A 27,220-nucleotide genomic window follows, 5' to 3' on the forward strand; every position below is an offset into this window, starting at 1 on the left:
GATGTGTTGGCCTCAAAACAAATCCCCTTCCATGGGCTCCATATAGATTACTCTTATTGATTTTTATATAGTTGATTGGATTGATAATGCTGAACATCATTTTATTGTTTCAAACCAAGCTTGATTAAAGATGTGTTGGCCTCAAAACAAATCCCCTTCCATTTTCTTGAAATGAAATGGGCTCCATGTAAATATATTACTCTTATTGATTTTTATATAGTTGATTAGATTGATAATGCTGAACGTCATTTTATTCTTTTAAACTGCCAAAGTTTTGAAAAATCTTTGTATCCTCAAAAGTCATTGTGATTTCGATTATTTCATGACTGTAAGCATGAAATTCAAAACATGATTAAAACCAGTTTTCCTATGTCTTTCCATACCATCAATGATTCCTTGACATTCTTATGCTTATATGCTCTAACGAATTAAGAGATCTGATTCTGTTCTTAGTTGTAATCTTGATTATATACAAGGTGTTCATTTTTGTAATCTTAATTGTATTGTTCTCTAAAAATTGGAATGGATTTTCAATTTATATATATCCGAGGTTCATTTTTGCTTTTAAAAACACAAACGCCTTGGTCATATCATCAAAACCTACCTACCTTCAGAATTGGATTTTCGTTATAAAGTCAATGTTGTGGAAATTTGAATTTGGTAAGAAATGTTGTGTATATGGTCTAACTTTAAGCAAACCCCATGTTTGATCCATAGTTGGAATATTTGGTTGTATGATCTATTATCTGTCTGATATTTGGTTGTATGATTTATGAGTGCAGTCGTCCTGTGAATCATTAATGCGCAGAGCGGTATATGCAACCAAGTACAAAATCTAACCAGTGGCATATACTGCCCACGCATTCTGGTTACAGCTGTCTTCTTGCTATCACCAAATGAGTGTAACAGCATCGGAACTTCTTTCCGCAGAAAGCAATTTGACCAATAGCACTGGAAGCATGATTTACCGCTGAAACACGCGGAACATTATATCTGGCAATTCCCCTATTTATCCGACGAAGGAATGAGGACTTTGTATGCCATCTGCTATTTATATGAATGTTACCCCACTGACCATTTACATTGAAGCAGCAAAGAACAGAACGTTGTGGGTTGTTACAGGGATGCTCTGCAGTGTGGGAACATTAGGCATGGGACGATCAGGAAGACTTGGTCGATTTGCTCTACTCAGTCTTACCGACCCCTCCCATGCCTTTATTCCTCACTGCACATCCCTGTTATTTCTACCCACTCATGCCATTGCCTCCAGATTTTGTTTGTGGATTTGCCGGCTTTTGTTGATTTTGTGGCCGTTTGCTTGTTTGGGTTCTGTTCTCTGCGGAAACAAGGTCGATCTGAGGAATAGGCAAGTGAAACCCAAGCAAGCTACCCTTTCATAGGGGTACTGCGGGATATCCGCGAAAGGTAACTACAACTTTGCAAGTCATTCCTCCACTTGGCACACAAGTTCTCAGGGTAAGCTTTCTAATCCTGTTTGTCCTGATTTGTCATTCCTCTACTTGGCACATAAGTTCTCAGGGTAAGCTTTTAATCCAGTTTGTTATGATCTGCAATACAAATGTTTGTAGTAAAAAAATGGGTTGATTCTATTCCAGGGATTCAAATGTCATTTTGCGGAGTCTGCTGCTCCTGTTCCTCGGGTTCAGATTGACATTGCAACCCAGCAGCAGTAAGTGAAATGATCGGAAGCCTTCTTTTTTTTGGTTATCTTTTTAAGAATATTGTGAGATTAGTAGCCTCAAGCAGTGCTTTTTTTGGTTATCTTTTAAGATTTGGCCATCTTTTAAGAATATTGTGAGATTAGTAGCCTCAAGCAGTGGGGTTGTTTTTAGTCTGTTTTTGTATGTTGGTCAAGTTAATCTATCTATTTTTCCATTCTTATTTTCAATTCTTTTCAGTTGATCGGAAGCCTTCTTTTTTTGGTTATCTTTTTAAGAATATTCAATATTGTGAGATTAGTAGCCTCAAGCAGTGCTTTTTTTGGTTATCTTTTAAGATTTGGCCATCTTTTAAGAATATTGTGAGATTAGTAGCCTCAAGCAGTGGGGTTGTTTTTAGTCTGTTTTGGTATGTTGGTCAAGTTAATCTATCTATTTTTCCATTCTTATTTTCAATTCTTTTCAGTTTGGTTTGATTCCTCTGAGAAGGAAAGAGTTTATGCTGATCGCAGATTTCTGGATATTCAATGGGCATATAGTTAAAAAAAAAATCCAAAATATAAATTAAGATAAAGATGCCCAATGAAAATGAAAGTAAATTATTCCAAGTTTATTCAAAATACTCATTAAACACAGTGCTTTTTGAGATGTTATTTGGGAGAGAAATTAGTGTGCAGGCCTCAAATATGTTACCTTCAATTTTTGTATTTTGTTAGATTTATGCCGTGTTTCTTTGTAGGTTCAACCAATCATTAATCATTACTACTATAACATTAGTATACATCACTAACTTGCAATCCTTTTAACATTATTACACTATGTCAATATTTTCCTTTACAGGAATTGAATTTGGATAAAAGGAAGAACAAGATGTGTTCGGCATCACAACCATAAAATTGAAATTTTACTAAATATTTTCTAATATAATTATAATAAATTTGAGTAATTTCAAGCACCTTTCCCGGCTTTGGTCTTCTACTTCCATTGATATAATTTTTACTAAATTTGATTAGCTTCAAACACTTTTTAATTTAAGTATGGGGGATTTTCGCAGTGCATTATATTAGATATCATTTTTGGGATTCAACTGCGTTAAGTAAGTCATTCAAAGTATGACCATTTCCATGAGAGGTAGTCGTAAAGTGACTAATTTCTCATGATTTTTGAATAGTTCACTTAGCACTCATTGCATCGGGTGATGCTCACAGGGGTGAAGAAGTGGGATTGAAACTAGTGAAATGTGGAGAACGAATCACATAGCATCAATCATCACTTCCGGGGCTTGCACCCGGTAACTAGGACTTCCCAGGAGGTCACCCATCCCAGAACTCCTCTGGCTCAAGCGCGCTTAACTGTGGAGTTTTTCCCCACAATCAAGCCCACTTAGCTTGCTACCCCATTTGCAAAACCTTAGCAAGTATTGTGCCTCATGAACCATTCAGGTAGAGATCCCTTGACTCTTTTTGAATTTAAGTATGGGGGATTTTCGCAGTGCATTATATTAGATATCATTTTTGGGATTCAACTGCGTTAAGTAAGTCATTCAAAGTATGACCATTTCCATGAGAGGTAGTCGTAAAGTGACTAATTTCTCATGATTTTTGAATAGTTCACTTAGCACTCATTGCATCGGGTGATGCTCACAGGGGTGAAGAAGTGGGATTGAAACTAGTGAAATGTGGAGAACGAATCACATAGCATCAATCATCACTTCCGGGGCTTGCACCCGGTAACCAGGACTTCCCAGGAGGTCACCCATCCCAGAACTCCTCTGGCTCAAGCGCGCTTAACTGTGGAGTTTTTCCCCACAATCAAGCCCACTTAGCTTGCTACCCCATTTGCAAAACCTTAGCAAGTATTGTGCCTCATGAACCATTCAGGTAGAGATCCCTTGACTCTTTTTGAATTTAAGTATGGGGGATTTTCGCAGTGCATTATATTAGATATCATTTTTGGGATTCAACTGCGTTAAGTAAGTCATTCAAAGTATGACCATTTCCATGAGAGGTAGTCGTAAAGTGACTAATTTCTCATGATTTTTGAATAGTTCACTTAGCACTCATTGCATCGGGTGATGCTCACAGGGGTGAAGAAGTGGGATTGAAACTAGTGAAATGTGGAGAACGAATCACATAGCATCAATCATCACTTCCGGGGCTTGCACCCGGTAACCAGGACTTCCCAGGAGGTCACCCATCCCAGAACTCCTCTGGCTCAAGCGCGCTTAACTGTGGAGTTTTTCCCCACAATCAAGCCCACTTAGCTTGCTACCCCATTTGCAAAACCTTAGCAAGTATTGTGCCTCATGAACCATTCAGGTAGAGATCCCTTGACTCTTTTTGAATTTAAGTATGGGGGATTTTCGCAGTGCATTATATTAGATATCATTTTTGGGATTCAACTGCGTTAAGTAAGTCATTCAAAGTATGACCATTTCCATGAGAGGTAGTCGTAAAGTGACTAATTTCTCATGATTTTTGAATAGTTCACTTAGCACTCATTGCATCGGGTGATGCTCACAGGGGTGAAGAAGTGGGATTGAAACTAGTGAAATGTGGAGAACGAATCACATAGCATCAATCATCACTTCAGGGGCTTGCACCCGGTAACCAGGACTTCCCAGGAGGTCACCCATCCCAGAACTCCTCTGGCTCAAGCGCGCTTAATTGTGGAGTTTTTCCCCACAATCAAGCCCACTTAGCTTGCTACCTTTTTAATCTTCTTGGAGTAGTCTACCTAGGCGGTAGAATGGCCTGTTTTCCGGCACCGGCCGGAAAATCGTCCGGCTCCGGCCACCGGGAATGTCTCCGCCCTCCGCCACCCTCCTCCTCCGCTTCTCCGCCACCCTCCCCTGGCAATCCTGACATTCCTGCCACGGCCTGACAAAAAATCGGATTCGGATCGTAGGGAATGGGGCATGACATCCCCTGACAGACTACGAACTGTCACCCGCGTGCTGGTATTCATAATCATAACCCTGTTGCATAATCGCCAAGATTGCAATGCATAATTGCTGAATCGGAGAGGTAGACTACTCCTGATATCTATTCATGTTAACCTCTCAGATGTCCTTCTTGATTATATGTATGTTGGGTTTTCAGCATCCACAGGGCTGCTTTCTAGTGCTCCTCGGATGGAGTTTCAGGATGAATGGGCTTGCACAGGACCTTGAACTCTCAAAGCTTCCTCAGATTACATCTGCAAATTCTATGGTGAAGACTAGAAGGTTCATAGTTGAGGTATCCATAGCTGCCGTAACTATCACAATTCTTGCAAGTCTGGCAGCAGTTTACCTTATTAGGGGGATTCGACAGAGTGAGGTGATTGAAGAATGGGAGCTTGAATATGGTCCTCATAGATTCCCCTACAGTGAACTTAAAGTGGCCACAAAGGGATTTAGGGACAAACAGCTGCTGGGGTTTGGAGGTTTTGGCAGGGTTTATAAGGGCGTTATTCCCAGCACTCGGCGGGAAGTTGCAGTGAAGCAGGTTTCGCATGAATCCAAGCAAGGGGTGAGGGAATTTATTGCAGATATTGCAAGCATTGGCCGGCTGAGGCACAGGAACTTAGTTCAGCTTCAAGGTTGGTGTCGGTATAAGGAAGAGCTTCTGCTTATCTATGATTACATGCCAAATGGTAGCCTTGACAAGCTCTTGTTTGAGAGCACACAGAATATGTTGACTTGGTCGCAGAGGTATACAATTTTGAAAGGGGTTGCTTCGGCTTTGCTTTATCTTCATGAAGAATGGGAGCAGACAGTAGTCCATAGAGATGTCAAAGCAAGCAATGTATTATTAGATGCATATTTGAATGGCAGGTTAGGGGACTTTGGGCTTGCTCGTTTATATGAACATGGTTCAAATCTTCACACCACCCATGTAGTTGGAACTATTGGATACCTTGCTCCAGAGCTTCCTCGTACTGGTAAGGCCACAACAAGCACTGATGTGTTCGGATTTGGGGCTTTATTGCTTGAAGTGGCTTGTGGAAGAAGACCCATTGAGCCGAAGATGTCTCCCGAAGAATTAATTTTGGTTGACTGGGTTCGAGAGTTGCATTCCAAGGGAAAGCTTTTGGAAGCAGTTGATCCTAGACTTCTTAATGAGTACCCTGTTGAAGAAGTTGGGCTCGTTCTTGAACTGGGTTTGCTCTGTTCCCATCCTCATCCCGAAGCTCGACCTAGTATGAGAGAAGTAGTGCAAATGCTTGCAGGCGATAAAGCACATCCTGTGCCACCTTCTGAACCTCCTTCGGCAGACACACCTACAAGAACTGAAAATCTTGATGAATTCATTGTTTCATTTTCTTCATACAAGCATGGTTCATCTATTGCTATCTCACATCCTAACAGAAGCTCAGATGGTAGGCTAGTTTTCACACCGGATAGAACATCACCACTTTCACTGTTAGCAGCAACAGCTTGAAAGGTGTGTGTAATTAAAACAAGTCATGGAGTAACTGTTGTTGAAAAAACATATTTATTTTGGTCCGTTGGTGCATGATCCATGTCTTCTTGTTTATTGGACTGGCCAATGATGAGTTACTTCCTCTTCAAACAGACTAAGAGCTGGAGTTCCAGAGATACAGAGCTTGGAGTTTTCCTTTTGATATATCAGAAAAAAAGGCTAACAGATCTGAAGTCTATGATTGCTGAGTGTAGACAAACTGTGTGCAGTTTTACTAATCTTCAAAGAGTATTTGATGTAACAAAATGTAGTGATTTTTCTTCAGTTGACCCAGTTTTTCATCTCAGCAAATGGCTTGATTATCTGATACAACAGAGTGTAAATTTAGAGGAGAATTTCTTCTCTGATGTTTAAATTATATTTACAAGTCACAAAAAAATAACAGTGTGTGTTGAGTTTCTTTCAAGTGTGAAGATATGCCGAGTTACATTATCTGTGTAACTAGCAGTTTCCATTGTATATGAAATGCATAAAGAAATCTCTGGCTTGCATTCTTGTGCTTCAGAAACAAAGTTGTTTCCCAATTGTATTTCTGATTTTAGGGGTGACATTGTTTCAATGTTTGTACATTCCTTATAGAAAAAAAGGTGAACAATCATCTGTTCCCTCTATATTAAAAAAACAATCCTTGTTGCTTTATGTACTTCTTTGTTATAGTTTTAAATATTTTGAATTTCCTATTTATCTTCACAATTTTTCTGCTGTAGATTCTTCTCTAATTGCTATAGGTTGCTCTCCAGGTAAAACAATTTAGTATCAAGTGGTTGTTGGTTTCAAAGGGGGACATCTTTGTTGCCAAGTTGAAGAAGCTTGGTTTGCAGAATCTTGTGTTCTTGAGGCCTTGTTTTGAGGTCTTGATCAGAAAGCTAGAGAAATCTCATTTTCTAGGTAAAGAAGCTCAAGTTGGACAATGTTGTGTTGTTGTAGGAGTGATTATTTTGAGGTAGCTAGCTTCAGTGAGAGGCTAATAAGATATATGTGGTAGGAGAAATGACATCTAGACATTTAGAGATCGATAAATTCTATGGCCACAACTTCCATTTATGGAGGTTGAAGATGGAATATTTTCTTATTGAAAGAGAGTAGAAATCAGTATGAAGGACACAAAGTCTGACATCGTGAAGTAGGACTGGGGCAAGATGAATGATAAGGTCATGGCCTTGATTGGTCTTGATATATCAAATTCTATGTTAATGGATGTTTTAGGAGAAGCTAACTTAAACAGGGTGCACAATTTGATTGATAACAGCTATAATATATGTGTGAAAGTAGCTCATCTGCAGAATAGGTACTATTGAAGGATGAGCATAAAGTAACAGGAATTGCCACAAAATCTGAGTAGGGCAGTGAACCTCTCCACTCATGTTTAGATTCCAACTCGGATGACAGTTAAAATGAATGATTTCATAACTTAAGCCTTCAGACCTGGCAATAATAATCATAAAGCATACATGTATCAAACCCAATTGGGCTATCAAGTATTATTGATTGATAAAGACACCAAATCTCTGTAAACTTCAAAGAGCTGTTGAAATAGTTCCCTATTAAGCAGATGTGAAATCACTACACATCAGAACTTGAAGTCCCTAGATTTATTAATGAAGTCTTCTTGTACGACTAATAAATTTATCTGAGCTCAGATATAGCTAGATTCCATGACGTCAGAATTAAGAGGGCATAGATATGCTTCATCTAGGTCATTAAGGGAATTGCTTCATCTAGGTCATTATCCATATCTAACACAAACAAAGATTCATTTCAAAGTGGTGTTTTCCAAGAATGTATATGAATAATGAAAAATGCACCTGTTTAAAGCTACTATGGCTTTGTTTAATTTAACATTCCATGTAAACTGATAAAATAAACTAACAGTTGTTTATTCAAAGAAACTCAGTTAACGAGATTAATATGTTTCCAGAGGCACAAATAGTATGTTTCCAGAGGCACAAATATGACAATTATCGATAGTACATAACACAAACTTAACCTGAAAATGTGTACTATAATTAAGTGAGGATTTATTGTAAGCATGCTACATGGGTTAGATTTTGTTTAGCAAAGCAATCAACACCCTTTTCTTTGATTTTTGGTAGACTACTCCCTTTGGCCCGAAAGCCAACCCCTATTACATTGAAAATGATCAACTTTACAGAGAAATAAAGCTACTAGCTTTAAGGAATGAAATCCTAACAATAAACTAAAATAAAACAATCTCTGGCATGTTACAGGAAATCTGGAAATGATGAAATGGAATGCTTCAAATCTGAATTAGATCCACAGTTGATTGCTGACCCAATGCCTTGAAATCTGATATATACTCCACAGTTGCTGATTCTTCTCCATAAAATCTGAGACATGAAGCTGTTCCCTGAAAATCTGTCAGATATCCTTTAAACAACGCAAATTTTGCCACCTATCTGTTGTCACACAACACCTTTTTCTTTTACCAGGAGGAGTATTCTCCCTTGAGGAAGAGTAACTCAAATTAAATCTCGAGCATTTTGCTTGTTTAAAGCATCAGGTGGTTTTGAAACATGAACTACAAAATGAGTGCCCAAAGGAGCAGATTCAAAATACATAGAGGTGCCACTGGTTTGTGTGTCTAGCTTTCAACGGCTCCCCTCTGGCTCACATAGCTTTGCTTTTCACTTAATACATTCCAAAACACCGTTGGTTCATCCGCAGACTTTATCAAATCCTTTGACAGTCTATTACCCACTACAACACTGTTTGTTCCTCTGAAGATTCATTTGCAGATTTCAAGAATCTGTTCACTTCCATTCCTGCCCTTCCAGAGATGTAGTGTATAGATACAAAAGGAAGTTACAAATTTACAACATACACTTTTTAAGCTTGAAATGAAGCCATAGAAAATGGATGCACCGTTAGAATTATTATTCAAAATTTCTCATTTTGTGACCAAATCACTCTCTTTGTTTAATGGTTTAGAAAAGCAAATAACTGTATTCTATTACCGTGCCACAACTAAATGATATACAGACAAAATCAATAAGAGCCATGCTAAATATGAGCTATAACTCATTCATATAGTTCAATTACCAATGTCAAGCCATTCATAGGCAAATATAAAAGAGATCAATGCTGGTCCATAAGGCAAAGTAGAAAAGAAAAGAAAAGGTACCTTAGATCACTAATTCACTCACTGAATGCTAAAAGGGACTAAAACAAGTATATAAGCAATGGGTGAAACTGTACACAGAATTGAACATCTTCATTTAATCTCAATCTAGTTCTCACATTTAGGTTTCTAAAATATGTGAACATGTCTTGGATCAACCAGAGTTTGTTGATGGAGAGGCAAATCACTTCAGCAATTTCATAAAGGTGACTTAGACACTATAACCTTGATATGAGATTCAATCAATATTTAACAAAATATATTTTCTATATTTCCCAATCATTTGTGTCATGAGATGATATAAAACTATGATGATGTCAACATTGTAGTATGTTACTATGCCAAGAAATTTGAGGCTGGAGGCCTATAACCCTCCTCAATGTCTCCCACAAGGTTATTACAAACATTTTAAGAAAATGATTCAAGTCGCAAGCTTCCAAAATCATAAGAAAGAATATTATCACCTTGCAGAGCATCAAATTGGCCAGGGAGATGAGTAAGAAGGCTCACTTCCTTGAATTTGATCTTGACAAGTCATATAATATAATTAAGTGAGGATTTATTGTAAGCATGCTACATGGGTTAGATTTTGTTTAGCAAAGCAATCAACACCCTTTTCTTTGATTTTTGGTAGACTACTCCCTTTGGCCCGAAAGCCAACCCCTATTACATTGAAAATGATCAACTTTACAGAGAAATAAAGCTACTAGCTTTAAGGAATGAAATCCTAACAATAAACTAAAAATAAAACAATCTCTGGCATGTTACAGGAAATCTGGAAATGATGAAATGGAATGCTTCAAATCTGAATTAGATCCACAGTTGATTGCTGACCCAATGCCTTGAAATCTGATATATACTCCACAGTTGCTGATTCTTCTCCATAAAATCTGAGACATATACAGTGCTTGTATACTCTGCATATACAGTGCAGAGTATACTCTGCATATACAGTGCTTGCATATATAGTGCTTGTATACATCAGTTCCTCATTTTCCGAAGAAGTTAGATAAAAATGTCATAGTGCACAATGAAGCAGTGTCAAGTTAGTGGTTCAAGTCATTAATTGACAAGAGGATGGATCATCTACAGCACAAATGACAGGAGGAATGCATCAAAAGCATGGACAGCACCATGATTTCTTATGTAAAGGAGACAAATGTGTTGGTTGGTATGGACATATTTTTTATTTGTGTACTTTATAAAACTACAAACTTGTATTTATGTAAGCATTGAAGGTTATAGAGTAAGGACAGGATGCATAATGTATTGGTTGCTATGGATGTAAGGGTTTATTTGTTTACAAGGAGAAAAAAGAAACTGTAGCCTCTAGAAGTGATTCATTATGTCCATCTAAACAAAGATATGATATGCAGATCCATGATGTTAAGATAATAAATTCACACAAGCACCCAATTATCAAACATTGACACTTGAATATGCAATACCAAGCTTTCAAGTGGTATCAGACCTGGGCATGGGCAAGTTTGTAATCTTCTTCAAAAGTACCAAATCAGGCTTCAAAATTCCAAATAAGGGGTTTGATTTGTGTCTTGTTTGCTTCATGTTTTTAGAACTCATGGAAAAGTTGGTTGTGCAGTTGGTAACAGAGTTCATAATTGAAGCATTAGAATAAATAAGAATGCACGTTTCAGGTTGACTTGGTTCAAAAGCAACAAGTTCAGAAAACTTTGGGATGCAAAAAATTTGGGATGCAAGCATTTCCTTTAAGATGTTGCTTCTTGCCTCATTCACTTTCAACAAGGCATTCCTTAAAGGAAAGATTCCTTTGAGAACATGAATTCATGCAATCCAATGAATGTTGGCCATGTTTTTTTAGGGTCACCATTCGCTAAGCAAGACTAGACTTGAATGAAAGGGCTTTCTACAATGTACGTTTACATCACAACTCTACAAACATGAAGCAAAGAAGACACAAATCAAACCCCTTCACGTCACCACTCTTATGCGTTTTGATTGGCATGCGAATTAAGACTACTACTCCTCTCACTGTTGTACTTGCACCTCATTTTATATCTTCTATTAGCTAGACACTTAGATTTAAACTAGTCTCTTAGTTCTTTATTGTTAATTTTAGGCAACAATGGTATGTTCTATGCTTTAGAGCAATTTTACTTCAATTTCTTTATTAGCCCAAGGAAATAATGTTGAGGATTGCTTGAAACATTGGATGGAAGACAAGTCTGTTAGGGCACCACCTTGTGTGGTCTCTTGGGCCAAATGGCTAGCTAGGAATGCTATGCTATTGCAAAACAAAGGAGTCCTAACTTTTCAGGTAACCCACTAAATCAGGTACACATAATAATAATAATCTATTTTTAAAGTCACAACCTAAACTGTCACCAAATTGATATGGAGGGTTGTGATCAGCTGGTCAGAGAAGAAAAGAAAAACAAACACCAAAAAAACAACCTAGAATAATGGCAGAAGTAAACATTAACAAATTCAAAGATGGGTGGTTTTCGTGGGGCCTGTCAAGGAAAACTTGGAGTATGTGGGAGCAGGAGGCATACTATTTATTCAGGAAAACCATATAGATTGATTTGAAGACTGCACTGGGTGAAGGTACCATTAACTATGGAGAGATGAACTGTCTATGGTTCTTGTTAAGGGTTGCTATTGAAAGAGGGGTAACACAATTGCAGATTTCTTAAGAGCTGCAAAACATCACATTTTTGTACCAGGTAAAAGAAGATAGATAAGGTTCACACTTCTTTCCCTAATGCTAGCAAGAGACCACAATATCTAAAAATTCCAAATTTCAATGGCATTCTTTTTATTTGTGGGTTTCTTATTTAGTTTTCTTCTGCTGTGTATTTAGCTTTTATCATCACTGCCATAAGCAGTTTTCAGAACTTGGATTTGCTTTGCTACTTTGTCTCATGATGCTGCCTTCCTTGTGTGATTTAATTTATAAAGTTTTTCCATGCATTTTTCCACAATTTGTTCTTCTAGAATTAGGAGTGTAAGATTCTGTCCCACTACAATTTTCCCCTATTGATGAGCAGCATAATTATAATTGCTCAATCTGGCCGACTCTGAACAAAGAGCAGCATTATCATTTTTCATTCTTGTCTTGAAATATCACAAGGCTTTTCAATGCCTTAGTTACATGACTTGGACTTTGGAATGACTTGACAAAGGCAAAGAGTAAGAGGCTCTAGAAAATTTCAGGGAAAACACCACATATGACTCCAGTTATAAAAAGACAAAATAATACTAGTCTTATCTATCAAAATGATAAACGTGGTCAAACTCGTTGAGTAATTCTGTCAAGCTTGATCAAATTCATGGAGTCCTGGTCAGAGTCTCCAAGCCTAGGTCAAATTTTCTCAGTGTTGGCAAGTAATGAAAAGAAGATAGATAAGGTTCACACTTCTTTCCCTAATGCTAGCAAGAGACCACAATATCTAAAAATTCCAAATTTCAATGGCATTCTTTTTATTTGTGGGTTTCTTATTTAGTTTTCTTCTGTTGTGTATTTAGCTTTTATCATCACTGCCATAAGCAGTTTTCAGAACTTGGATTTGCTTTGCTACTTTGTCTCATGATGCTGCCTTCCTTGTGTGATTTAATTTATAAAGTTTTTCCATGCATTTTTCCACAATTTGTTCTTCTAGAATTAGGAGTGTAAGATTCTGTCCCACTACAATTTTCCCCTGTTGATGAGCAGCATAATTATAATTGCTCAATCTGTCCGACTCTGAACAAAGAGCAGCATTATCATTTTTCATTCTTGTCTTGAAATATCACAAGGCTTTTCAATGCCTTAGTTACATGACTTGGACTTTGGAATGACTTGACAAAGGCAAAGAGTAAGAGGCTCTAGAAAATTTCAGGGAAAACACCACATATGACTCCAGTTATAAAAAGACAAAATAATACTAGTCTTATCTATCAAAATGATAAACGCGGTCAAACTCGTTGAGTAATTCTGTCAAGCTTGATCAAATTCATGGAGTCCTGGTCAGAGTCTCCAAGCCTAGGTCAAATTTTCTCAGTGTTGGCAAGTTTGATCAGGTTTAACCAAGTTTGGAGCAGACTCAGGTTTATACCACTGTCTTGATCTATCTTTGTTCTTGGCTTTTACCTTTTCTATTGTTTTCCATCAGCGAGAATATTTTGTAAGACCAATTTGGACTGAACTGTTGCATCAATTGAAATGGTGACATGCATAGCTTTCATAAGAACACTGATGCATGAGTTATGACATTTCCAGTTAAATTTTTATTTGTTATTATCTCTATACATCAATGGTAGCCATATCAATGTGGAATGAAATCCTCAATGAAGGAATATGCCACTGGGATTCATTAACCTTCTTGCATTTAAGACGGCATCATAAAAACAACCACCACAGGCAAGGGGAGTCCAGTCCCTTGTACCTTTCTGGTCTACTATGAGTTCATTATGTGATTGTTTCGTCTTAACATCCGCAGAGTCGCTGTCTCTATTGAAAGGGCATATGCTTTCGATCTTCCTGTGTGCTTATTACAAAAGCATTTGCAACTTACATTAGCTTAACGAGATTGTGAACCTCAAACCCCGTGAACCGCTGTTAAAATTAAGTTTGCCATTAACTGCTCCTGCATACCCAGTTTTGACAGCGATATATGTGGTCCATGTAGACATGGAATCACATGGAATCAGACAAACAACAATAAAACAGTTAGCTTCCTCACTGGCAAATGCCTGCAGGAGAATTGATTTGGGTTTCTTTGTTTATGTAGCCATCTTGTCAGGTACATCACTGCCACAACAATTTGCCATGGGTTATTATGGTGGCAAACAATATTTGTTGTAGTTTTGACATTGCAACTATGCTATTTATATGTATTGCATTGCCTTATACTCTGAGAAGTGTTAAGCGGGTCTAGGCATTATCTGCCTTAGCCTCTCTTGCTCCACTAGAATTGTTTTTCCAGATTGATCAATGGGGCTTCTTTTATGTGGGTGGTGGAGAGACTTTGAACCTATGCCATCCATCTTTGGTTATATTACAAGAGTGACGAAGCTTTATTATTTGTGTAATGGCAGAAGAGGTTTTAGAAAAGGGACATGGAGTGGCACCATTGTTGAAAGCAGCAGCAGGAGAAGAAGAAGATGAAGAAGAGCAGGAAACGGCGGCACAGATAGCACTTCTGAAGTCTAAGATTGCTGCCAATGTCGGAGCCATGCCTTCTGTTTTGAAGAGAATGAAGCTAGTCATAGAGAAAATAAACAAACTTGATCAGTATAAGGGTAACATTGATTGTGTTTTCAGAAAAAGGCTGGCTCCTGACGATTGAATGCAATGCTGATTGGTATTTGGACTTCTTCTATTTGCAAAGATACGCTCTTACATTACAGAGCATACAAATTGTGTTCTACCCTGTAATATTTTCTCATATTTATAATGAAAGCAGCAACGATGTATTAGTAATTTATGTCAATAGAGAGCATTAACTTTGGCTAGTTTTTCTTTTCTCAATGCGGAGTAGCTATAAAATGCGGAGTATGACTGAAATTCACTGGTTTGTATCTCATGGGAGCTGTAACTCACCCAACGTTCAAATAGTATTGTTTGCTTCTGGATTGTTTGTATTATGATTGTCTGTTCTGATATTGTTATTGGTCTTCTATGCCAGTAGATTGGGTGTTTTGTGTCGACGAGGAGCAGGGTGCGAGCTGAAGAGTACCTTGGTGGCGAGCTGCAGGGTGCGAGCTGAAGAGTACCTGGGTGGCGAGCTGCAAAGAGGAATCGCAGAGCGGGAAGCGTCGGGTCGAAATGTGAGTGAGCAGCGCGGGTGACCATTTCGAATTGGCCATTCCAGCGCATCCCTGATCGGTCAGGGGATGTTAGGCGCTCTAACTGCATTTGGATTTTTTGTCAAGGAATGGCAGGGCTGTCAGGTCAGGGGAGGGTGGCGGAGAAAAAGGGTGGCGGAGCTAGAGGATGGTGGCGGAGGGCGGAGAGATTTCCGGTGGTCGGAACCAGACGATTTTCCAGCCGGTGCCGGAAAACGGGCCATTCTACAGCCTAGGTAGACTACTCCAATCTTCTTTGGTATTCTCTTCCATTGTTTATTGACCAGTTATTCAATTTATACACAACTGTGCTACTCATGGAAAGTTTATTCACATCTGTGCTACTCACGGAAACTTTGTTGTAGAGTACTTCTCAGTAATGGACACTTGAATTGTGGATAATTCCATGTCTAAATTCTTGATGCTCCAAGCATGATCTAATCTAGGAGGGGAGAAAATGGAGAATCCGAGTGACTGTAGGGAAACGAACAAATTTACCGCTCCTCACTTTAGTTATGCTAGTTTTTATTATGCAGTGTTGCTATCCCATTTTCTGTAAGTGATGTTCCTAAGTTACAAGGGCTCCAATCGATTGATTTGTGGTTGGAATTTCAGCGAGGCTTTAATGTTGGATGTTTCATAATGTTGGTTGTAAGTTTTTTTTTTTTAAATGGGCGGGGCTAGTTCCCTATAGAAGCATCATGGGCCCTCTTTTTTTTATACATATATTACAAATACGTGTCAGAACTACGCTGACAACCGTCAAATCATTGATTAATCACCATGGACACACATATACGCCAGCATCAGGGCAAATGGACTGCGGCAGCGGCGCTGCAGGATTCGAAACGGGTCGGGGGGTGTGCAAACCATCCGCCCCGACCGTCATAACATGCACATCGCGTGCAATGTTGGTTGTAAGTTATGTAAGATGGTTGTTCATATGTTCATGAAGACTGTCCTTTTTGCCCTAGGTGTAAGGATGAATACAGATGAGTTTAAAATTTGTTTATTGATTATTTATTGCCCATTCTTTCGGGGACTTACAAGCGACACTCCTACACTCTCTACAATTGGGATATCTTTCAAAGCATGGTTGATTGGGTTTTTATGATTATGTCAGATGATTATTAATTCTGATTATAAATGTCTAAAATATGGATAATTAGGTTTTTATAATTATAATATATGATTATTGATTTTGAATATTATAGGAGAGGCATGAATGATTGCCATGATGTGTACTATATTATAAATCAATAATAAAAAATTATAATAATAATTTTTTTTTGGTAATTAGAAGTTTTATTAATTTTCTATGAAATTACATAGAGAGTTATTGCATGCCTCTGCTTTGTTACTAGGAAAACCAGACCAGTGGCAATGCAAAAGGTTTTTTTGTCAATAAAAAAATGTTTAAAATTAAAATTTATACAAAAAATAGACAACTATGCTATTTAGAACTAAATTTGACTAGTAAACGAGAATGCCTAGGTTGACAATCAGTAGAGTAACTATAAAACTATGAAACCAAAGAGCTATCATGCATTGTATGAAGAAACAGATGGATCCACCACATTGGGTTCTTTAGGGTGCTTACTAGTCTTGTCTAGGCCTGAAGGAGGGCCTAGCTGTCCTTCAATGCCAACTCGTTGCATGTTCATGTCTTTAATCTGGAGCTGCATCTCATTACGCACGAACAATTTTTCATCCTTGGGTCATTGCAGTCTAGGAGCACCTTTCTCAGGAGCATCTTCAGTTGGCAGTATAGGTCTATGGTGCATAGATATTGATCTTGTCTTCCTCTAGTGTGCTTTGCATCCAATACCCATGTATTCACCTTTGAGATTATTTATGAATCAGAGAGAGAATCTCTCTCTTTAGTAGTCTCTCTCTTGACCTCATGCAACTCCTATTGAATATCCATAGGAATTTGGGCTTGATATTGCCTAGCTGAAGACTCAATTTGAAATTGAGCACATGAACCTTCTCTAGATCCTTAAATGCTTGCTCCTCTTTTTCTTCAACCATGTTTCCTGGTCATAATTGAAGGAGGAAGGAGAGGCAAAGAAATAGAATAAGATGCTGTTAATTTTAGATAACAATGGTATGCCTTATGCTTTAGAGTAATTTACTTCAATTTTTCTTATTAAACCCAATATCAATTTCTATATTAGCAATCACATTAACATTGATAGTAAATGCAGCTAGAACATAAACAGTAAGCAAAAGACACAATATTTGGCGGATGCCAAGGAAAAACTCTAATGTGGGGAAAACCCTTTGATAAAATCTTTTTATTATTCTTCAAAATTTCAGCAGAGAGAGAGAGAGAGTACATCATACAAAATTTACTTGCCCAATCACTGTAAAACAGTCCAGTCAAACTGTAGTCAATAGGATGCCCTAATTGGAAAGTCAACGTTGGTCAAACCAACAGAAAGTCTCTTCCAAATCAGCTCAGTCAAACCTAGTCAACTCGGCCTCCAAAGAAAGTCCAAATCAGCCCAAAACAGTGCTAAAATTCTCAGTCAAAGTCGGTCAACACTACAGTCAAAGTTGCTGCAGTCAGCGCTGGTCCACCTGCCCAAAAAATCTCGGTATCTGTGCTAGAATATGCGGCCTGCACAAACACGAGATTCTCCCACAAAAATCGCAGTCAAATGAAGTCAAACAATGCCCGACCAACGCTGGTCAAAGCTAGTTGCAACTCGGTCAACGCAAAAAATAGAAATGCCCAGTCAAACCTTTGCTTGTGTGGAGAAGAATAGGCTGCTTGTGATTTGTACGACCCAATCAGATGAAGAGAGAATGATGTGTGTTGAGGTGTGTCTAAATGAGGAAAGTACCTCTTCTATTTATACACAACGTTGAGGGTGAAGAGACACTTCTGTTGGGTTTCATGAGCCTACATTAGACTTGTGGCCGATCTTGTCAATTTGTCCATAGAAGAAATAAATTCATAATTCCATTTCTACTTGTCAGAATGAGATGATATTTAGATCAATCTTGCACCTCTCCGAAAGAGGAATCCAATAAAAATATCATCTCCATCAAATGAGCTGTCCAAGGTGAAGTTTGGCCCTAGTTGCCAATTTTAACACTCCCTTTCAACTAGGGAGAAATCCACTTGCCAAACCATTTGTCAATTTGTACCATCTCTGACATCCCTCCTCTGCTCTGTTGAACCATGAAGAAATAATGAAGAAGAAATGATCGAGAGTGTATCATACCACTCTCCACTGACCTGAAGTCAGTCTCCATTGATCCCAGATCAATATCAAACATCTTAGCATAGTGAGTACAGTAGTACACGATGCGTTGATCGGTAGTACTATGGTCCCTATCCTTATTTCCCAACTCATTGGCCAAATGAGAGGTACTTCCCATGAGTCTCAGACTGCATGGGTAGGATGTATCGATAGGAGAAGGTGAACCACTTATCCTGCTCATATGCCATAGGAGAAGGTGAACCACTCATCCTATGCATATATCAACCATCATGGGGTATCACAGGGGAAGGTGAACCACTCACCCTGTACACAGCGCACCTCTAGGGGAAGGTGAACCACTCACCCTATGGTCGCTCATAGCTCCTAGAAGAGTCCCAAGCCACTCGGAGCTCCAAGAGCTCAATATCCAACTCAAACGGGATCCTCATAAGAGGGTCTCTCCACAACTCCAAGTCGTTCACGGAAGGTTAAGAATTTGACCTTCCCGAGGGGCTTCGTAAGAATATCTGCAACCTGTTCATTAATCCCAATGTGATGGAGCCTTATTGCTCCCCGTTGTACCATATCCCGGATAAAGTGGTACCTGATATCAATATGCTTGGAGCGGTCATGAAACATGGGATTCTCAGAAAGACGAATCCCACTTTGGTTGTCGTAGTAGATCACGGTGGTGTCCAACACATGCCCAAACAACTCACTAAAGAGCTTCCTCAACCAAACAACTTCAGAGGAGGCCATACTAGCAGCAATATATTCGGCCTCTGCGGTGCTCAAAGCAATCGATTTTTGCTTCCTGCTCATCCAGGATATCGAAGCATAACCTAGTGAGAAGCAACATCTCGATGTGCTCTTACGATCCACCACACTACTAGCCCAGTGAGCATCAGAATAACCATGGAGCCACAAATTCCCGATAGTTTATCTCAGTCCATAGGTGATTTTGCCCCGGAGATATCTCAAGAAATTCTTTGCAGCAATCCAATGTATGTGATGAGGCTCGACCATAAATTGACTCAATGTATTCATTGCAATGCATATTTCTGGGTGGGAGTTCACCAAGAACATCAGGGTCCCCACGAGTTGACGATACTCAGAAGGATTTCCCAAATTGAGCCCAACAGCACTTCCGTATAACTTTTTGAAGTTAAGTTCCATCAGAGTAGTCATGGACTTACAATCCACCATCCCAAATCTTTCAAGTAGCTTCACAATGTATTTTCCTTGGGAAAGGAAAATCTCACCTGGATTTTGCCAGACCTCCAAGCCTAGGAAGTAGTGCATCAATCCTAGGTCCATCACGAATTCAGATGCCAACTCCCTCTTGCATTGACAAATAAGAGGGTATGCACTTGTCAGAAAGAGATCGTCCACATAAAGTACCCAGATGAGAGGTCTATCATTTTCAACCTTGAAGTAAAGGTTCAGATCAACTTCACTTCTTGTAAAACCCAATTTCATCAGATAGCTGTCGATCCTTTCATACCAAGCTCAGGGAGTTTGCTTAAACCCAGAGAGGGCTTTCTTCAACTTCCATACATGTGTCTTTCGATCTAGAACTTTGAACCCCCTCTACATAGACTTCCTCCTTAAGTGAACCATGCAAGAAGGCGGTCTTGACATCCATTTGATGTAAATTCCATCCTGAGAGGCAACAATGGCAATGATCGAACAAATGGTGGTATATCAGGCAACTGGTGCAAATATCTCATCATAGTCCACACCTCCTTTTGAGAGAAGCCTCGAGCAACAAACCTGGGCTTGAACTTTTCAGCACTTCCATTAGATCCATGCTTGATCTTGTAGAGCCATTTCGAGGTGACAACGAATTTGTCCTTGGGTCTAGGGACCACATCCTAGATATCATTATTCATAATCGACTCGTACTCTTCGTTCATAGCATCTTTCCAAACTTGGTGCTTCACAACTTCTTTGAATGTGCAAGGCTCAGTTTGAACAATGGTGCTCATGGCAGCTAAGTACCCTTGGTACCTATTTGACTTCTTACTTTCACGAAATGTCCCCCTTGGTGCAATATGTCTGTCGGCATCTTTGAGAGTGTCCCTGAGCCATGAGGGTCTCCTTTTTGAGGAAGAGGGCTCATGAGGAGGTGGATCAATGGGACCCATCGGTCCTTTAGCATCGGGCATCGGCTCATCTTGCGGTTCTCCCTGTTTTCATGTATCTGCTTCTTTGTCTTTCCTTGGAATAGGAAGGTTCCTAATTTTCCCAAGGGCAGCATCTTCATCGAAGGTGATATCATGACTTATTTCCATTTCTCTTTGACCAGACACATAGATTCTATACGCCTTTGAAGTTTCAATATAGCCCACAAATGTTCCTTGCTTCCTAGATGCATCCAATTTGCTTCTCTTTTCTTTCGGCACATGAAAATACACGGGGCCACCAAAAATTCTAAAATGAGAAACATCAAGTTTCTTACCCATGAAAACTTCTTCGAGAGTTTTGGAGTTCAATGCTTGATGTGAGGGCATCTATTTTGAACATACATGACAATGTTGGCAACTTCTCTCTATAGGAACTTCGGAAGGCTTTGATCATGAAGCATGGCACCGGTGGCTTCTATAGTGGAACTATTCTTTCTTTCAACAACTCCATTTTGTTCAGGAGTATATGCGGTAGTAGTCTCCCTCTTAATGCCAGCTTCTCTACAATAGTCATTGAACTCATTTGATTCATGTTCGGTTCCATTATCGATCCTCAATATTTTGATTTTCTTCCCTGTTTGATTTTCAACTAAGGCTTTGAAAGAGCGGAACCATGTGAACACTTCATCCTTCTTCTTCAAGAAATAAATCCAAGTTTTGTGAGAGAAGTCATCCACAAATATAACATAATATAAATATCCTCCCAAAGATGTCACATGCAACATACCAGATAGATTAGAATGAACCAATTGCAAAATATCAGTAGTCTTGCTATCACTTGAGGGGAATGGTCCCCTTGTATGTTTTCATTCGGCAAATCCCTGACAAACACCTTTCATGTTCTACTTTAAATTCGGGCATACCCGTCACCATCTTCCTTGCATCGGGTAGGGCTTTATAATGAAGATGAACAAATTTTCGGTGCTGTAATTCAGATTGAAGAGATGGGTCGCAAGACATAACTCCCAGTGGACTTCCTTCAACTTGATATAGGCTATCAACTTTGAATCCAAGAGTAAATGCTTCTTTGAATTTTCTTTTCCAAACATGTACCTTTCTGTCAATGAATGCCCACCTTGAATCCTTTGTCCTCCATTGCCAAGATAGATACCGGGTTCTTCTTTACATCAGGTACATATAGTAATTTTTGTAGATGAATGGTGTTACCTTGATTCAATTGAAGAGTAACATTCCCAACTCTTTTCACGGGATAGGTGGCATTGTCTCCAAGAATGATTTCCAAATTTGTATCATTTTCTATCAGATTTGAAAGAGCTCCCTTATACCCAGTGACCACTATCAATCAACCAATTTCCTAAGGTATCTGGAGGAGAGGCAGTAGAGAGGGCAGATATAAGATAAAATTCTTTTTGCTTGTTATCTACAACATAGATTCATCATATCTGGAGTTTCTTGATCTTTTGGGTGGTTGACCATTTCCATGTTGAGTAGCGGGAGCATTCTTTTTTCCTTTGTTGTTGAACTTGCCATTCCTTTGATTGTTGTTGCCCTTGAAATTGTTGCAGTTGTTGGTGTCATCATCTCGAGGTGTATCAGTTTTATTAGGACACTCCCTAGCATAGTGGCCAAACCTATTACAAATGAAGCATCTATCCTTTCTTCCATCTTTGAATCCCGATCTTCCTTGACTTTGCTTCTTTGAACCTGCATTGTTCTTCTTTTTAGCATGAGCAGAGAATGCAACAGGATCATTCCTATTTGAAGGCATGTCTCTCTCTATCATCATTGTTTTTTCTTGAGTACATCTAGTCAACAATTAATCAAAACCTGGAATTCGGTGATTGTTGAGGATAGTAGTGTTGAACACATCCCATTCACGAGGGAGACCTCCAAGGGCAATGAGAGTGAGTTGAATAACTTCTCCAATTGATAGAAGATCATTTTTGATTTCGGTGATCCTCATGAAGTAGGATTGGATATCTTCTCCTCTTCCCTTCTTTATGTCCTTCAACTTGTTCTTGAGGAAGAGGACTTGGTTTGCATTGCTAGCTTTAAACATGCTAACCAACTTGTCATACATTTCCTTAGATGTGCCCAAATCAGAGATGTAAGCAACTAAATGCTTATGAATAGAATCTCTGATGATCTTCTTAGCTTTGAATTCACCCTTCTTGTACTTTGTCTTAGCGGCAGCCGGTGCGTTTGAAAGAGGTTCAACAATCTTTCCCTTCACATAGTCCATAGTATCATGCTCTTCCAAAGTCAAGGCAAGAGACATCTTCCATGCATGATAATCAAACTTATCATTGAGTTTGTCATCAGATTTAAAGTAAGATGAGCCATTGAATCTTGTCCTTGTCCAACAAATCTCAATGATTGCTCTTCCCACTCTTGCTTGGGCTTTGTCTTCACCTTACCTCTGATACCATGTTAATTTTAGATAACAATGGTATGTTCTATATGTTTTAGAGCAATTTACTTCAATTTTTTTTATTAGTCCAATATCAATTTCCAGATTAGCAACCACATTAACATTGATAGCAAATGTAGATAGAACATAAACAATAAGAAGAAGATAAGCCAAGGCAAGAGGGCACAATATTTGGCAGATGTCAGGGAAAAAACCCAATGTGGGGAAAACCCTTTGATCAAATCTTCTTATTATTTTTCAAAAGTTCAGTAGAGAGAGAGAGTACATCATACAAAATTTATTTGCCCAATCAATGTAAAACAATCCAGTCAAACTGCAGTCAATAGGGTGCCCTAACCAGAAAGTCAACACTGGTCAAACCAACAGAGAGTCTCCTCCAAATCAGCACGGTCAAACCCAATCAACTCGGCCTCCAAAGATAGTCCAAATCAACCCAAAACAGTCTTGAAATTCTCAGTCAAAGTCGGTCAACGCAAGTCAATGTTGCAGTCAAAGTTGCTGCAGTCAACGCTGGTCAACCTTCCCAGAAAATCTCGGTATTTGTGCCAGAATATGCGGCCTGCCCAAATTAAGATACTCCCACAAAAATCGCAGTCAAATGAAGTCAAACAATGCCCAACCATATAGGAAGGGAGGATTGGAATTCGATCATAGACAATTACAAGACTAATAAGAGAAAAGCAAACAATGAACCCACCCAATTAACTATCATAGTGCCAGGGAAACCTTTCAAGGAGAAGAAGAAGCACTAATGCTAAAAGCTAGAATAAAGGAATTTCCACAACAGAGTGTGGGGAGGAAAATAGTAGGTTTGCCAAGTGATGGAGCCAAGGAGGGGATGCTTTGAATGTGGAAAAACTTCTCAATCCAAGGGTGATGAGTGAGGAGAGGATCTCATCATTGAGGTGACGATAGGGAGTAAACACACTAACATCATTACACATACTATAACATTAATACCTCATCCTCCTTGGCCGATAAAACATCATTACACAAACTATAACATTAATACCTCGTCCTTCTTGGGCGATGAAAACTTTCTTGTAGTAAATAACCATCACTTTCAAAGTTGCTTTGAAATGAACCAGAATAATGAAGTGGGGGAGGGATGGCATGTCACATCGTCCCCATTCATTTCTTGTTGGGACGACTTCCTAGGCTCCCTCCCACTTGACCAGTCCCATGTCAGCCCATATGTGGAAGCCAAATTAACTTGCATTAGCTTAGCATAGTGTTCTTTCAGTATTGATGGACAAAGTTTATCCCATGAGAGTTTGACAAGTGCGACTAAGATGGTGCAACATTCATTAGCTAGCATATCTACAGACTACAATATTATTTTCTTTTTGTCAAACATGAGAGGTGATGATAACCATAAGTTTTGGGAGACGATCTACTATGCGTGCCAGTATGCTTTCTAGATTCCAACTATAGGAAAATTTGCTAGGAGTTGAGCCATGATGGATTCTTTTGAGCATGGAGATGATCATTTGAAAGTATCTCGTTACCACTATTTTGGAAATTTGTTTTTAATGGTCAATTGTAGACCATATTCTTGAGCAAAAAGCTTAATCACAATATTACTATTATAGCCCATAGCATCGACGAAGGTGTGAATGAGTGATCCTTGGCTATTCCTATTACTCCACTGAAGCTAGACAAACTTGGATTGCCCTTAGAGGTGCCATCGAAATTAAAGTTGAGAAATCCATGGGGAGGAGGAGACCAATGCTCCAAAGAAAATGGAGAGGGCAACGAGAGTTTCACAGAGGGGGATAAAGAGGTAGGAATTATGAGCCAACAGTGAAGTATGGCCTTTTCATTGGCAATAATTTGGCCAATCCTACGCTGACATGGATGAATGAGGATTTATTCATGGACATTGTGCATGATCTTACTCTAGATTAAATTAGGTGGTAAGATTTTGCTGTGAAAAATGTGACAGTGGTACTCCTAGATTGAGACCTAGATGGAGGCACGAAGCTTGATTAAGGATTTGATGGCCTCAAAACAAATCCCTTTCCATTTTCTTGCAATGAAATGGGCCCATATGTAAATAGATTACTCTTATTGATTTTTATATAGTTGATTGAGACCTAGATGGAGGCACCAAGCTTGATTAAGGATGTGTTGGCCTCAAAACAAATCCCCTTCCATTTTCTTGAAATGAAATGGGCCCCATGTAGATAGATTACTCTTATTGATTTTTATATAATTGATTGAATTGATAATGTTGGACATCATTTTATTGTTTCAAACGGCCAAAATTTTGAAATTTTTTTTTATCCTCAAAATCATTGTGATTTTGGTTATTTCATGACTATAAGTATGAAATTCAAAACATGATTAAGACTAATTTTCCTATATCTTTCAATACCTTCAATGATTCCATGAGATTTTTATGCTTATATGCTCTAACAAATTAAGAGATCTGATTCTGTTCTTAATTGTAATCTTGATTATATACAAGGTGTTAATTTTTGTAATCTTAATTGTATTGTTTTCTAAAAATTGGAATGGATTTTCAATTTATATATATCCGAGGTTCATTTTTGCTTTTAAAAACACAAACGCCTTGGTCATATCATCAAAACCTACCTTCAGAATTGGATTTTCGTTATAGAGTCAATGTTGTGGAAATTTGAATTTGGTAAGAAATGTTGTGTATATGGTCTAACTTTAAGCAAGATGGTATATCATTTTTATTAATCAAACCCCATGTTTGTCGACCATGTTACGAAAGCTTCGAATTTTGTCACGTTCTTATGATCGAAACCTTTGATGTTATGGGTCATGCTTGGCAATCAAATGTCTGGGTGGTTTTCACTAGTCATTTCTGGCGTAATTGGAATATTTGGTTGTATTATGTATTATCTGTCCGAAACTTGTATTATAGTTATGAGTGTTGTGGTTAGGTGAACGGATATCAATATATGCTGTGATATCCATTAATGCGCGAGGCTGTATACGTAACCAAGTAGAAAATCTAATGAAGGGCATGTACGCATTCTGGTTGCCCCTGTGAACTAATTTGCTTTATTTGTCCATAAAATATCTACGCTCTTTTGGATATTACAGCTGTCTTCTTGCTAGCACCAAATGAGTGTAACAGCATCAGAATTTCTTTCTGCTGAAAGCAATTTGACCCACAGAACTGGAAGCTTGATTTACCGCTGAAAAACGCGGAACATTATATTTGGCAATTCCCCTATTTATCCGAGGAGGGAACCATGATTTACCGCTGAAACGCGCCGAACATTATATTTGGCGATTACCCTATTTATCCGAGGGAACGAGGACTTTGTGCGCGATCTGCTATTTATATGAATGTTACCCCACTGACCATTTACATTGAGGCAGCAAAGAACAGAACGTTGTGGGTTGTTACAGGGATGCTCTGCAGTGTGGGAATATTAGGCATGGGACGATTGGGAAGACTTGGTCGATTTGCTCTGCTCAGTCTTACCAACCCCTCCCATGCCTTTATTCCTCACTGCACATCCCTGTTATTTCTACCCACTCATGCCATTGCCTCCAGATTTTGTTTGTGGATTTGCCGGCTTTTGTGGCCGTTTTCTTGTCTGGGTTCTGTTCTCTGCGGAAACAAGGTCGATCTGAGGAATAGGCAAGTGAAACCCAAGCAAGCTAACCTTTCATAGGGTACTGTGGGATATCTGCAAAAGGTCACTACAACTTTGCAAGTCATTCCTCCACTTGGCACACAAGTTCTCAGGGTAAGCTTTTTAATCCAGTTTGTCCTGATTTGTCATTCCTCTACTTGGCACGCAAGTTCTCAGGGTAAGCTTTTAATCCAGTTTGTTATGATCTGTAATACAAATCTTTGTAGTAAAAAAATGGGTTGATTCTATTCCAGGGATTCAAATGTCATTTTGTGGAGTCGGCTGCTCCTGTTCCTCCTTGGGTTCAGATTGACCTTGCAACCTAGCAGCAGTAAGTGGAATGATCGGAAGCCTATTTTTTTGGTTAACTTTTCAAAATATTTTGGTTAACTTTTAAGAATATTGTGAGATTAGTAGGCTCAAACAGTGCTTTTTTTTTGGTTCTCTTAAGATTTGGTTATCTTTGAACAATATTGTGAGATTAGTAGCCTCAAGCAGTGCTTTTTTTTGGTTGTCTTTTAAGATTTGGTTATCTTTTAAGAATATTGTGAGATTAGTAGCCTCAAGCAGTGGGGTTGTTTTTAGTCTGCTTTTGTATGTTGGCCAAGCTAATCAATCTGTTTTTCCATTTTTATTGTCAAGTTTTGTTTTCAGTTTGTTGTGATTCCTCTTAGAAGAAAAGAGGAAGAAGTTTAGGTGGTTCAATGATCTGAGTTTA

At 38.7% G+C, this 27,220-nt stretch overlaps 2 long non-coding RNA genes and 1 pseudogene across 4 annotated transcripts; all 3 read left to right on the forward strand.

Annotated features, from left to right (window-relative positions):
* Nucleotides 1-578: 578 nt before the first annotated feature.
* On the forward strand, nucleotides 579-14,925 carry LOC149179284 (uncharacterized). Of its 3 annotated transcripts, XR_016258255.1 has the most exons (4): nucleotides 579-660; nucleotides 783-1,476; nucleotides 1,617-1,690; nucleotides 14,343-14,923. It is a non-coding gene; the product is annotated as an uncharacterized LOC149179284 (long non-coding RNA). The 3 variants fall into 3 exon arrangements; XR_016258254.1 differs by lacking the exon at nucleotides 579-660 and having other exon boundaries at nucleotides 673-1,476; nucleotides 14,343-14,925; XR_016258256.1 differs by lacking the exons at nucleotides 579-660; nucleotides 14,343-14,923 and adding an exon at nucleotides 8,374-8,772 and having other exon boundaries at nucleotides 673-1,476.
* On the forward strand, nucleotides 4,590-6,846 carry LOC149179285 (L-type lectin-domain containing receptor kinase S.4 pseudogene; annotated as a pseudogene).
* Nucleotides 14,926-22,774: 7,849 nt separating the features above from the next.
* Nucleotides 22,775-27,143, forward strand: LOC149179286 (uncharacterized). Its single transcript, XR_016258257.1, has 2 exons — nucleotides 22,775-26,616; nucleotides 26,757-27,143. It is a non-coding gene; the product is annotated as an uncharacterized LOC149179286 (long non-coding RNA).
* The last annotated feature ends 77 nt before the right edge of the window (nucleotides 27,144-27,220 follow it).

Source organism: Pinus tabuliformis, chromosome 4_1 (assembly GCF_031772625.1).
Source record: "Pinus tabuliformis cultivar Carrire ecotype Pingquan chromosome 4_1, CPIR1, whole genome shotgun sequence".
NCBI lineage: Eukaryota > Viridiplantae > Streptophyta > Pinopsida > Pinales > Pinaceae > Pinus > Pinus tabuliformis.